Raw genomic sequence first — 15068 nt, 5'->3', positions numbered from 1 at the left:
GGTGCTGCAGCTCCAGGACAAGAAACTATCATCGACGTGAGTGCCTTTGCATGTGCCTCCCAAGTACATTCATTCCAGTCAATGAAGTGTGAGGCCAAGGTCCCACCCCTAGGAAGTCTTCCAAGACTGCAGTCCATGGGAACAGTGATCTGAGCCTGCTCACTGCTCCTGACCCCACCCCAGCCTCTGGAGGCTCGAGACCAGCCCTGTATCCCCAACACATGCCCACAGCACCCACCCTCTCTACCTCACCCTCATTCTCTGCCTCAGCAAGTTTGAGTTGCTCCATCAGTGCCAGAAGACTGTGGACATGGTGTTCCAGGCCCAAGTTGGGAATATTGAGACCTAAGGGCCATGTAGGACAATGGCAATGTTCTCATGGGGAAATTAGGGAGCTGGTAGAAGTCCACAGTGAACTGGTATGGCCAGGATGGAGGAGATGGCCCTGGGGCAGACAGGTGGGCAGCAGAGTCAGAGTCCATGCCTTTCTTTCCTCACTAACCTTCCAGGGCCTGTGGGGGCCAGGGCACCTGTGCTTGTTGCTCCTGCCCATCCAGGGGCCAGTCCTACCCCTTGTCCACCTGTCACCTGACAGTCCTGGCAGAGGCAAGCCTGGTCAGCAAGGAGGGGCTGTCAAAAAGCCTCCATTGAAGGGAGGCTTTGATCAATGGGGTGAGGGCCTCTCCCCTTCTTCAGGGAAGCCTGGCACACTGCTGTCTCTCTCCCTGGTCTCCTTCCCACTGGAGTGTCACCTCTGGTGTCAGCTCTGTTCACAGCTCTCACTGACACACTGGAGGTGCTCCATGAAGATCTGATGGACCAGGGAACAAATGGACTCTTTCTCCTGCCCAGGCTTCCAGGTCCTACCTGAACACCTGCAACATTTACTCCCGTGTCTGCATGTTGCTGACCCCACTAGGTTCCCCATGTGGGGCTTCTCCTCCCAGACACTCATCTTCCACAGGGAGGGTTCAGCCCACCCCTGAGCGCCCACTGAGCCCTTGCTGCAGAGGTTCCACCAGATCAGTGAGATGGACTCACTCCACTCCCCCATTATAGCTCCCAGGATGGGGAGGCATGCCGGGATGGGAAAGGGATGGGTATGAACTCTGTCCTCCAGCTCCTCTCTGCTTTTCTGGAGCAGCCAAAGCCCCAGTTACAGCTTTGACTTCTTTCCTCAGACCTTTGCCTTCTCTCAAGATCCATGATGTGTGGGATCCAAGATTCTGCCAGCACCTCCCATCCACAGTCCCCACACTCCTTTCAGCTCTTTGGAGAAGGGAACCCCTCCACTTGATCCAAAGCTCACTCACATGGCAGCTGGTCCAGGGCTCTGCTGCCCTCAGCAGAATGCATCAGGGTGCACCCACATCTGGAGGAGGCGGCCAGCTGGGGGCACACGGACTGCACCGTGGGCACTACCTGCTGGTAGTGTGTCCTGGGACTGTCTGACTCCTGACTAGGATGAAACAGGGTTGTCTGCTCTGTGTACGGGATTATGGTTTGTGTCTGGAAAAGGGCTTGTGCCTGGTAGCTTCCTATACATTTGATGAATGAATGAGGCCCAGCCGGTCCCATCAGAGCTGTCTGAGTCGGCCTGAGGCCTCTCGACATGTTCTCAGGGATCCCTGACTGGCTTTATCCAGGACAGGAGCACCCCAGATAAAATCTCAACTCTCCTCCTCAATAGGGAAAAACAGCTCATTCCAACAGCCATGGAGACAGTGATGGATGAGGCCAAGCCCTGGGGAAGGAGAAAACACACTAGCACAACAGCTGCTCCAGCAGACCTACTGCAGGTCCAGGATCCCAGACGGCGCTTCCCACAGAGGACGTCACAGTCCCCACAGCAACCCTGTGAGGTTAACCCTCTATTCACCCCACTGTTCAGAGGAGAAGCCTGAGGCTCAGAGGTGTAGTGACCTTCTGAAGGCTCACAGCTGGCAGGTGGCCGAGTCCCCACCCCACTGTGGAGGGGCAGGGCCCTCACCTTTGGGACAGCAGGTGCAGGACCGGTTGGGTGATGGCAGATGCTCAGTAAGTGCAGGGAATGTGGGGACACAGGGGGGTCATTTCCCAGGAAACTGGGTGCCAGGTGCTCCACTAGATTTTCCAGCCTGGCTGGCTGGCTGCTCCACACCATGCGGGCTTCATTCCTCTTCAATGTTGATCCACTTTTGCCCTGGGGTGGGACAGAGGAGGGACATGCAGTCAGGCAGAGCAACATGGGCCACCAGGAAGGAGGGTTAGGGGCTGGAGCTCAGGCTGAACCCCCGAGCCTCATGTCTTGTCACAGGAAGTGGGCCACTGAGAAAAAATTCCTAGTATTAAAGGTAGAATTTGAGGTGGAGAATGACTGAAAATGTTAGTCCTGAGGTCATTTTGTTAGCTGAGTACTGACAGCACCTCCCTGTATCAAGCGCATCATTTCAGTGAGTTCTGATGAAACATCGCATTGTGGAGATGAGAACCCAGAGGCTTGTCCTGGGGAGGAATCAGGTATCAGGACATGCAGGACGCTTACGGCAGCACTGCTGAAATGGCAGCAGAAGGAATCACATCACAGCCCCACATCACGGAAGGGCTGGATATAGTGTTAACCGGTCTCCCTTCTGGAATCTTGTGCAGCTCACTAAGGCCCCAGATATCACTGGGTCTTTTAACCCTCTGAAAGTTCTTGGAGTATTGTTCAAGTAGAAATAAACTTTGATGTCTAAAAAACAAACAAAAAATACAAAATATAAAAACAAACAAAAAGCAGGATATGTTCCTCAGGTCAGCAAAATGCAGAGAAACAAACATAGTACCATGACCTCCATGTCCTCTTGGGTAAAAGCATCCCCACCAGTCACAATGATGGGTAAAAGTTGGAGAAGTGGAAGGATTGTCTGGCCAACATGGACACCCGGGTGTAAGTGTTAAAAGAAGAAAATACATAGAAAAATGCAAAAATGCTCTGGACTTAATGTGAGATGACATCATATGAAAGTCTCTTTTCTGATATATGTACAATCGTGTGGGCAGTGACTTTCCATCTGGCTAAGGAGGGGCTGGGCGGTGAGGGCAGGTTTGGGGAGGAGGTGGGGCTCCAGGGCACTTTGGGTGGAAGACTCTAGGAGGGAGCCCTGGGGAGCACAAGGCTTTCTGAGACCTGGGGCCCTCTTTGGTGGTATCAGGACCCTGGGTGTGGGGTCCCCTCAGCACCAGCACTCACCCTGAGCCAGCGCTGGACTCTGGGGGGCGGGGATGGGCACCTGCCCCTGTGCCAGGGGGATGGAGCAGGTGAGCAGGAGGCAACATGGACCAGGTTCTTTCCAGTCTCCAGTGTGGATCCCAGTAAACCCAGTGCCCAGCAGCCAGGCAGAAAGACTCATCCATGCCTGGCTGTCTTTGCTGGTTCTCAGACCCACAAGATATGCCCATCCAGACACGAGCACACCACTGTCTGCACAAATCTCCACCAAGGAGGGAGAAAGATGATGGCCTGATGATGACACTGGCACAGATAGGGAGCCCCTCAAGGATCCACCTTCCCCAACGCCAGCCTGTCCTGGGGGGTGAACATGACAGGACCACCCGCTTATCAGCTGCCCACCTACCTGTTTCTACACTGAGGGGACCCTCCCGTCCTGTCGTTATTCCTGCCACATGAAGAGGAGGGGGAAGGGGACCCAGGGAATGTTCCCAGAAGTGCCCTAGGCCACCTTCTGTTACCTCAGGGGACCTCCAGGGAAATGACCAGAGGCGTCGTGGGTGAGGGTTGGGTGAAAGTCTGCAACTCTGCAGCCTCTGGAAACCCTTTCACTCCAGGGTTCCCCAAAGCCAGAGCCCTGGGAATTTGTGATGCAGCAGGAGGAACCCTTTCACTGTGCAGTGTCTCTGGCCCTGTGAGCTGGGAATGAGGCTCTTGCTACAATGTGGGTGCCTGTTAACAAGGATTTCAAATTCCGTTAGGGTCCGTTTTGAAGAAGGGGTCTTCCCTTCTGGGGTCCCCTCACCTGAGGCCTCTCCTAGGGCGACATCATCCTAACAGTGCTCTCCACGCAGCACCACATCTGTGCAGTCACAGTGAACACCCCTCCCCACAGCCCCCGGGAAAGTCTGGGTGCCCCCAGGGCCCCGGCTTGAGACAGACCTGGGTGCAGACTCAGCTCCCCATTCTTACCTGCTCTTCATCCTGGAGAAGCTGCCGTGCCTCCCAGGGCCTGTCTCCTCACCCGCACAATGCGGACAGCTCCAGCGATACTTCCCAGGGATGTCTTCTCATGTATGTGGGACAAGACCTATAAATCTGGAGGAGTTGTGTCACATGCAGGTAGGAGCCTCCAACCTCTTTTCTTCCTCTTGTCACCTCGCCTGTGTCTCCCCCTTTTTTGCCCCAAGGCCACAGTCCTTACATCTAATGTCATCTAGTGTGTACATGTGTGTGTGTGTGCACATGCCAGTGCTCGTGTTCTGGGTGCCTGAAAGAAAATGGCCCCACATGGGGAGGAAAGGGCAAGTGCTTTCAAGATGTTAAGCATTCTACTTTCCAAGCAAACCCTATAGAAGCGGGTGGAGCCCTGGCTTAAGAAGTCAGAACAATCCATTACTTCGGGGCTCTGCCTGTTGTGAGCCCTGGGCCAGTGCCTGCCTCTCTATGGGCTTTAATTTCCCAGTTATCCAACAAGGATGAGATTCAGAGCTGCAGGAGTGCGAGCTCAGCAGTAGGGTGGCCCCAGGGCCCTTGCCCCTGGGCGGGGTGTGGGTGGGAACGCACTGAGGAAGCTCCCCTGACCTGGGCTCCTCCTCAGAAGAGAGCTGGCCAAATGCCCATCTGGGCTGCTGGAGGCTCATCATCCCCCCAAGGCCGTCTGCACATCTGTGCACAGTTACATCAGGGCCCCTGCGACAGCCTGGATGCAGCCAGGGCCCAGCTTGAGGACACAGAATTGGGTTCATACCTGCTCCGCCTTCTTACCAGCTGTGATTCTGAACAAGGCCTCTCTCAGGGTCTTCCCTTCTCCCCTCAGTGACTCCCCTCAGTTCCCACCTCTGAGCATGCACATCCCTGTGCAATCCCTTCCCCTCAGGTGTCGACTGGGCTTACCACTCCATAGACGACGGCAGAGTGAGCCAATGCTACTGCCAAGACTGGGGCTCCAAACAAGTGAATAAGCACTTTTCTGGGTGGTTCTTGTGGGCTGGAGCTGGGCACAAAGAGGGCACCACAATAGCACCGACAATCCACGTTCCTTGGAGCAGCTCCATCAGCCACTGAACTTCCGTCAAACCTGAAACCTATCCCTCCGGTAGAAGCTCCAGGATGGGAGGCCTCCTTCACAGAAAAATGGGAGTGTGACTCAGCGCACTGTTGTGCCATGCCCTAGGGGAGGTAGCCTGGCAGTGACCAGGCTCTGATGCCATAGGTCCTGTGGGGCTCAGGAAAGCAGCCCTGCCCTGCTCCAGGGCTAGGTTACCAAGCAGTGTCACCGCTGACTGTCACAGAAACAAGAGCACCAGCCGTAAAAAGCAGGACACTTGGCACATGTAAGCGCCCCTCGGGGAGACACCGCTGCTCTGGAGCATGGGAGGGGGATGACGCTCCTGCCCTCTGTAGTATGCCCAGCCCCCAGCTGTGCATTCAGTTAGAAGCCGGCCCCTCAGGCCACAGTCATGATGAGCAGCTAACAGGCCCCCTTCACATAAAGCCCAGGCTCCTGGGTCTGTTGCATCTTCATGTAACACTTTCTTTAATCCTTTCTCCGTTAGTTATAGTCCCATGTGACCAAAATTCTCATATCTAGTAAACAAAGGACTAAACATCAGTAATATTTTAGGTAAAAAGTCATAAAAAGTAGAATTATATTGATCAGTTCATTCAGTCCCATGTACTTAATTCTCATTCTGCTCAAGTCCGGTTTTTCCATTATCTCTGTATACTTCGCCTGCTGACTGTGGGTGATGGGGCAGCGATAATTCCAAGACATCTGTAAGGTTTTTTCCCTTAAGGCCTGTAAAATTTCCCCAGTGAAGTGGGGGTCTCGGTCACTGAAGGCTGTGAAAACATATTTTCTAAAGGCTTCTTTGCCATTTGGAGGGCATCAGCCTTGCAGCATAGGGACATTTTAACCCATCAAGTGAAACATGGAGTTTGCCAGGGACCTGGGAGGAGCCCAGCGGCCTTCGTGGGATTCCAGTAGCTCCTGCTGTGTGTGTAATTCACAGTTGTTGTTGACCCACCTTAATATCTCTGATTTAGGAGCAGACTGTTGTTCTGTTACAAGGACATCAGGATAGATAATTCTTACAATGAGGGCTCAGTTTTTTTTTTTTTTAAAGAAGCAGTGTGGGTTTTACCTGCACAGGCCATTATCCTTACAGATTCTGCTACTGCTGCCTTTGCCTGAAAGATAGTGAGGGCCCTTCCCTGATGCTTGATCAGAGTCCCTTTAGCGTGAGCCTTAATTTTGATGACAAGTTACATTTTATGTCAGGATATATAAGATTTTCAGGAATTTCATACAATTTCTGGAGCTTGAAACATACCCATAGAGACACAACATGGAAATGCTTAATGTTACTCCTTATTTGATAATGCTTTCCATTTAATACATTAAATATGCCTAATTAGTTTAATATCTTTCTTTTTAGAAGGAGAGAGAACATGTCTCAAAGTGAGTGCTAAGTCAAAAGCATTTCATTTAGAATTTGATTTGGGGGAATTTTGTCAATAATATCAAAAATGTTTTAAAACATGTAGCCAAATAGGTCACTATGAAATAGTGCTTAGTTATTCACTGAAGCAAAATAACAAAAATTTTGAATGTAGAAGGTTAAACGGCTTTGAGCAAAGCTCAGATCTGCTACTGAGAGAGCTGGTTTTGCCTGCGCAATCAAAGCCTGACACATGGAACACAGAAAGTAAGTGATACTTTGATGAGATACAATCCGTTTGGTTTTTTCCACCCTAGGTGGATTGTTTAAAGGTAAAAGAAGTCCATCCTAATCTCTTATTGTCAAGAGCATAACAGAAAAACAATTCTCCTTTACAAAGAGAAATCCAAATTTATATTCTTGATATTAAACCTCAATTAACTTTATTCCAGTATTATCCAATTTTTCACTACACACAAAATTCCATTTTTTTAAAATTGAGATATAGTCAGTTTGCAATCTTCTGTCAATCTCTGGTGTACAGCACAATTTTTCAGTCATGCATGAATATACATATATTCATTTTCATATTAAAGTTTCTTTCTTAAATTTCCTTTTTTCACAAATCTTTGACAACTTTCTGTGTCTATTTTAATTTGTCCTTTGCTTCTTTTCCCATTTAACAAAAACAACATTATCCCATTTGACTAGTAAATGCAGGTACAACAAAAATTGTTCCTCTCAACTATATTTAATGCTAACCTTGAAGGCATATGTGAATTAATTAAACCAAGTTTAAAATTAGCTTTCAGTTTTTAGAGTTTATGCTAGACCATGTGAACTTGAAAACACTTTGGTTAGTTTTCTTTTTAAGTACAGGACAATTTTGCCCTAAAATCCTGATCTTTCCTAATACCTACAAGCATTCTGAGAGAACTACACGAGGCCTCGGGACTGGTAAAGATTAGTAGGACTTGACTTGTTTCCAGAATTGTACTTCTAGTTTTGCAGATATTTGCAAGACAAAGACAGTTGTTGACATTAGCCTTTGAATATTGGCCTCCTGCTGATTTATTTCTAGGAGACTCTGGGGGTATCACTGAGGACATGGGTGGGTTTTCTCCCCATCTAGTGGGTTTAGTTCTAAAAGGGACTTTGGGTGTCAATGGTGGAGAAGGAAGAGGAGGAGGAGGAAGAGGGTGTAGTGGAGGAGGACAAGGTCGGGGCAGTCAAATAAAGAAAAAGGGTTTAGAAAACAGGCAGGTAAAGGGATGGAGGAGAAGATGCAGAATTGGGAGGCAGGTAGAAGAGAGACAAGAAAGTTCAGTTGATTTTTCAAGTTTAGGGAGAGTGTGAGTCAACCCTTCATTTACTGCCTGGAGGGAGGCAGTTTTATTGGTGTTACATTTAGAGGCCTCTAGAGACCAATTAAAACATGCTTCTCATTATTTGTCTGAAGAAAAGTTATGCTGTTTTCATGAATTGGTAGAATTAATGTCAAAATGACCATAATATCCAAATCAGTCTACAAATTCAATGCAATTCCCATCAAAATACCAATGGCATTTTTCATAGAACTGGAACAAATAATTTTAAAATTTGTATGAAAACACAAAAGACCCTGAGTATCCAAAACAATCCTGAGAAAGAAGACCAGAGCTGGAGGAATCACACTCGCTGGCTTCAGACTATACTACAAAGCTACAGTAAACAGAACAGTATGGTACTGGCAGAAAAAAGACACATACTTCATTGGAACAGAATAGAGAACTTAGAAAGAAATCATACTTATGGTCAATTAATCTGTGACAAAGAGGGTAAGAATATACAGTGGGGAAAGGCAGTCTCTTTAATAAGTGGTGCAGGGAAAATTGTAGAGCCACATGGGAAGGAATGAAGTTAGAACATTCCCTAACACCATATACAAAAATAAACTCAAAATGGATTAAAGACCTGAATCTAAAACTGAAAACCATAAAATGCATAGAGGAAAGCTTAGTGGGAACACTCTGTGCATATTGTAGGAATATTTTTTGGATCTATATCCTAAGGAAAAGGAAATAAAAACAAAAATAAACAAATGGGACCTAATTAAACTTAAGAGCTTTTGTATAGCAAAAGAAACCATCAACAAAATGAAAAGACGAGCTACTGAATGGTAGAAAATATTTGCAAATCATATGACTGATAAAAAGTTAATATTCAAAATACCAAAACAGCACATACAGCTCAAAAGCAAAAAGCCAAAAAAACCTGATTAAAAAGTGAGCAGAAAACCTTAATACTTTTCCAAAGAAGACATAGAGATGGCCAACCTTTCTAATCATCAGAGAAATACAAATCAAAACCACTCACACCTGTCAGAATGGCTATCATCAAAAAGAGCACACGTAACAAATTTTGGGGGGGATGTGCAGAGAAAGGAACACTTACACACAGTTTGTGGGAGTATAACTGATGAAGCCACTATGAAAACAGTATGAAGTTTCCCTGAAAAACTAGAAAGACAACTACCCTATAAGCCAGCAATTCCACTCCTGTGTTTCCTAAAGAAAATGAAAACACTAATTTGAAAAGATGCATGCACTCCACTGTTCATAGCAGCACTAGTTACAATACCCAAGATATGAAAGTAAACTAAATATCCATCAACAGATTAAAGGAAAATGAATATCTCTCTCTCCCTCTCTCTCTCTCTCTCTCTCTCTATATATATATATATATATATATATATATATATATATCTTCGTTGTGTACACACACACACACACACAATGGAATATTAGCCATAAAGAGAATGAAATTTTGCCATTTGCAACCACATGGATGGACTTGGAGGATATTATACTTAGTGAAAGAAGTCAGACAAAAAAAGACAATACTATTTGATATCACTTGGATCTGGAATGTAGAAAATAAAACAAAGTAGCGACTATAACCAACTAGAAACAGACTCATCTGTATAAAGAACAAGCTAGTGGTTGTCAGTGGGGAGATGAACATGGGAGGGGCAAGGTGGGATAGGGGATTAAGAGGCACAAACTACTAGGTATAAAATAAACAACCTACAAGGATACATTGTACAGCACTGGGAACACAGCCAAAGCATTATACTAGCTATGAATGGAATATAATCCATAACATTTTTGAATCACTATATTGCATACCTGAAACTAATGTAATATTATAAATCAACTGTATCTGAATAAAGAAAGACACCTACACTCCAGTTGCCCAGATGTTCTATAGAAGTCCATGTCCTATCCTTAAATCAGGCCACCAGAAAGGAAAAAGGACCTGTGGTGCTGGTAGAGTAAATAGAAGAGCTTGGATCATTTACAGATAGTCTTGAAAACTGATGTCCATGTCTTGAAACTCATTTCTAGACCCTCATAAAATCAAAGAATATTAGAAAGACAAGGGGTTTTTAGAAAGCGTGGTCCAGATTTTCTTTTTAGATCTAAACACAAAGAGGATTAAATATGTTCAGCTTAGTCTGGTGGCAGAATCAGGAATCCCATTCTGCTGGTAAGCAGGTCAGTGTTCCTTCCACCATTTGAAGAAACTCAAACACCTCATTTTATGATTTTGCCATGGCTGGGGGATCTCAGACACATAGAAGTTAAAATAATTAAAGTAATAATCATTCATATCATTGTATTTGTATAATAAAACACAAACTCAAACAAAAATAATTAGGATTGGAGCTCACCAGATGTAAGGGTGTTTATTAAGTAAGGATTGGTTGGGGATTTGAAATGGTTACACAGTTGTGAAGGGGAGTGAACTCTGGAACTACAAGCTTGCAGCTAGCAGCTGCTGGCAGATACTGTTTGGAAAACCGCCAGTGGCATCCTTGAGTTTGATACAGCTCAGAGAAGATTCAGGTTTTCAGTGGTGCAAGGACATATCTGAGACCAAAACTCCAGTGGCCACCCTGATCCATTTTTGTCTGCCTGAACTGTGATTACTCCATTCTAATTTCAATTTGTCATCAGTAAACTCAATGAAGATTTGAAAAACACAGTAGACCTAAATGAGTTACTCATTGTTGCTTTAATTGTCCATCAAGAATCCATTTCCCCATTCTTGCAGCACAGAGCTGGGCTCTGTGTCCAGCCCCGGCCCCCATCGCAGGCATTTGATTTCGTTGCCAGTGGGAGAGGAAAGAAGTGACATGTGCCATTCTAGATCTGACTGATAATATCCCCCCTCTCCACGCATTTCTTTCCCCTCTTTCCCTTATGCTGATGGGTGCAGATGTGGTGAGGTCCTAGGGATGGAGAAGGCACAAAGTGGAAGAACTCTGGGTTCCTGAAAGACCACACCAAGGAGTGCAGTCTTTCCTACCTGAACACCCACCCAGCACTGTTACGTGGGAAACCATAGAGTGATAGGCTACTGAAATTTGGGGGGTTATTTAGTAATTCACCAGAAACTTATAATATACCCCCAATAGGTTTAAGTCACAAGATTAATTTAACTCGTGATGAACCTAGTAGATTTAAAAGACTGAAGTCAGTTTGGCTCTAATAGCCGAGCTGGTCAGTACGAGGGCGGATCCTCTTATCCACTCAGCGTCGGTGCCCCGAGCACTCAGCTGGGGCCAGTGCTGAAAGCCCCCTCAAGGTCCTGCCCTCCTGGAGCTCACAGTTTGGGGAAGATGGGTAGAACCATGAGAAGACCTCAAACACGTGAATGAGAAGAGTGAATGCTAAGTGGAACCAAAGCAAGGTGCTGCCCTGAAGTGGGGTCCACTAGGTGAGGGGCTCTGGAGAGGCTGCACTGAGGTGACATCTGCATCTCCAGCAGCATGACAAGAAGGAGCCAGCTGGTCAACAGCCTGGGGATATGTAGCCTTGCAGAAGGCACAACAGTGCAGGAATGTGGAGGCAGAAGTGAGTTTGGCCAGAGAGAAGGTTGGAAAGGAGGCCAATGTGGCTGGAAGGAGCTGGGGAGGAGAGCCAGGGGGGCACTGGGGAGGGCAGGGTCAGGGCCTGGTGCAGGAGGACAGCATCAGTGACTTATGTCTATTGTTATGTGACAATGCTTCCCCGAACGTAGTGGCTTAACCACCAAACAGTTATTACTGCCAGTCCCTGTAGGCCAGAAGCCCCGCAGGCCCCAGCTGGGAGCTTGTGCTGAGTCTCTCAGGAGGCTGGGGCTGGGTCCTGAACTGCGTCAAGATCTGCTCCACTCAGGCCTGGAGCCCGCGCAGTGGACATTTGTGGGACTCAGTTTGGGCTGAAGGCCTGAGTCCCTCTCTGTCTGTCGCTCTCCCTCGGTGCTGGGACACGTGGGCCTTTCTAACCACAACTCATGTGCCACAGTCTTGCTCCCCAGACTGAGGGGCCTGAGAGAGACACACACCTACACAGGGAGCTCACATCAGAGTGAAGATGTGCTCAGACACTGGCTTTTTATAATCAAATCATGGAAGTAACTAATCTTGGCTCATTCTGCCAGCTTGTATGGAATTTTAAGTCCAGTCTACATCAGAGGGGAAGAGATTGCACAAGGGTGTGTGTGCTCGGAGGTGGGAACTGAGAGGAGTCACTGAGGGGAGAAAGGAAGACCCTGAGAGAGGCCTTGCTCAGAATCACAGCTGGTAAGAAGGCGGAGCAGGTATGACCCCAAATCTGTGTCCTCAAGCTGGGCCCTGGCTGCATCCAGGCTGTCGCAGGCGCTCTGGTGTAACTGTGCACAGATGTGCAGATGGCCTTGGAGGGGACGATGAGCCTCCAGCAGCCCAGATGGGCATTTGGCCAGCTGTCTTCTTAGGAGGAGCCCAGGTCAGGGGAGCTTCCTCAGTGCGTTCCTACCGACACCCTGCCCAGGGGCGAGGGCCCTGGGGCCACCCTACTGCTGAGCTTGCACTCCTGCAGCTCTGAATCTCATCCCTTGTTGGATAACTGGGAAATTAAAGCCCACAGAGAGGCAGGCACTGGCCCAGGGTGCACAGCAGGCGGAGCCCCGAGGTAATGGGATGTTCTGACCTCCTAAGCCAAGGCTCCATCCGCTTCTATAAGGTTTGCTGTGGAAATTAGAATGCGTAACATCTTGAAAGCGCTTGCCCTTTCCTCCCTACATAGGGCTATTTTCTTTCAGGCACCCAGAACACGAGCACTGGCATGTGCGTGCACGCACACACACACATACACATGCACACACTAGATGACATTAGATGTAAGGACTGTGGCCTTGGGGCAAAAAAGGGGCAGACACAGGGGAGGTGACAAGAGGAAGAAAAGAGGTTGGAGGCTCCTAGCTACATGTGACACAACTCCTCCAGGTTTATAGGTCTTGTCCCACATACATGAGAAGACATCCCTGGGAAGTATCGCTGGAATGGTCCGCATTGTGCGGGTGAGGAGACAGGCCCTGGGAGGCATGGTGGCTTCTCCAGGATCAAGAGCAGGTAAGAATGGGGAGCTGAGTCTGAACCCAGGTCTGTCTCAAAGCCGGGGCCCTGGGGGCACCCAGGCTTTCCCAGGGGGCAGTGGAGAAGACTCTTTGGATTGATGTTGTCCAAGGAGAAGCCTCAGGTAAGGGGACCTCAGAAGGGAAGACACTCTCATGACAATGGGCCCTAACAGAACTTGGAACCCTTGTAAACAGGCACCCACATTCTAGCAACAGCCTCATTCCCAGCTTACAGGGCCAGAGACACAGCACAGTGAAAAGTGTCCTCCTGCTGTGTCACGAATTCTCAGGGCTTCATCTTCAGGAAACCCTGGAATGAAAGGCTTTTCAGAAGTTGCAGAGCTGCAGATATTGGCTCAACCCTCATCCCGATGCCTCTGGTCATTTACCAGGACGTCCCCTAAAGCAGCACAGGGTGGCCTAGGGCACTTCTGGGAGCCCTCCCTGGGTGCCCTTTCCCCTCCCCTTCATGTCGCAGGAAGAGGGACAGGAGGGGAGGGTCCCTTCAGGGTAGGAATAGGTTGGTGGGCAGCTGATATGCTGGTGGTCCCATCATGTTCACCCCCCAGGACAGGCTGGCGTGGGGGAAGGAGGATTCTCGAGGGACCTCTTGTCTATCCTAGTGGGAACCGTAGAACCTCAGGCTGTCATCTTTCTCCCTCTTTGTGTAGGTTTGCACAGTCAGTGGTGTGCTTGTGTCTGGATGGGCATATCTTTTGGGTCTGAGAACCAGCAAAGCCAGCCAAGCAGGGCTCTGAGCTTTCTGCCTGGCTGCTGGGGCACTGGGTTTACTGGTATCCACACAGGAGACTGGACAGGACCTGGTCCATGTTGCTGCCTGCTCACCTGCTCCATCTCCCTGCTGGAAGGGCAGGTGCCCACCCCCCAGAGTCCAGCACTGGCTCAGGGTGAGTGCTGGTGCTGAGGGGGCCCCAGACCATGCTGTGCTCCCCAGGGCTCCCTCCTAGTCTTTCACCAAAAGGAATCTAGGGCCCCACCTCCTCTCCAAACCTGCCCTCACCGCCCAGCCCCTCCTTAGCCAGATGGAAAGTCACTGCCCACATGTTTGTACAAATGTCAGAAAAGAGACTTGCAAGATGCAGTCATCTCACATTAAATCAAAAGTATTTTTGCATTTTTCTATGGATTTTCTTCTTTTATCGCTTACCCCTTGTTGTCCTTGTTGGCGAGACAATCCTTCCACTTCTTCTCCAAGTCTGATCCCTCCCTGTGACTGGCGGGAGTGCTTTTACCCAGAAGGACATGGAGCTCATGGAACTATGTTTTTTTCTCTGCATTTTGCTGATCCTGTTTTTCGTTTGTTTTTATATTTTGTGTTTGTTTGTTTGTTTTTTAGACATCAAGGTTTATTTCTACTTAAACAATACTCCAAGAACTTTCAAGGGTCAAAAGACCCAGTGATAACTGGGACCTCAGTGAGCTGCACAAGATTCCAGAAGGGAGAATGATCACCACTACATCCAGCCCTTCCCTGATGTGGGGCCGTGATGTGATTCCTTCTGTTGCCATTTCAGCAGTGCTGCCCTGAGCATCCTACATGTCCTGATACCTGATTCCTCCCCAGGACAAGCCTCTGGGTTCTCATCTCCACAATGCGATGTTTCATCAGGACTCACTGAAATGATGCGCTTGATACAGGGAGGTGCTGTCAGTACTCAGCTAACAAAATGGCCTCAGGACTAACATTTTCAGTCATTCTCCACCTGAAATTCTACCTTTAATACTAGGAATTTTTTCTCATTGGCCCACTTCCTGTGACAAGACATGAGGCTCGGGGGTTCAGCCTGAGCTCCAGCCCCTAACCGTCCTTCCTGGTGGCCAATGGTGCTGTCCGTGACTGCATGTCCCTCCTCTGCGCCATCCCAGGGCAAAAGTGGATCAACAGTGAAGAGGAATGAAGCCTGGATGGTGTGGACTATCCAGCCAGGCAGGCTGGAAAAGCTAGTGGAGCACCTGGTACCCAATTTCATGGTAAGTGATCCCCTGTG

This window comes from Vicugna pacos, chromosome 11 (genome assembly GCF_048564905.1).
Source record: "Vicugna pacos chromosome 11, VicPac4, whole genome shotgun sequence".
In the NCBI taxonomy this organism is placed as follows: Eukaryota; Metazoa; Chordata; class Mammalia; order Artiodactyla; family Camelidae; genus Vicugna; species Vicugna pacos.
This window is presented reverse-complemented; position numbering follows the sequence as displayed.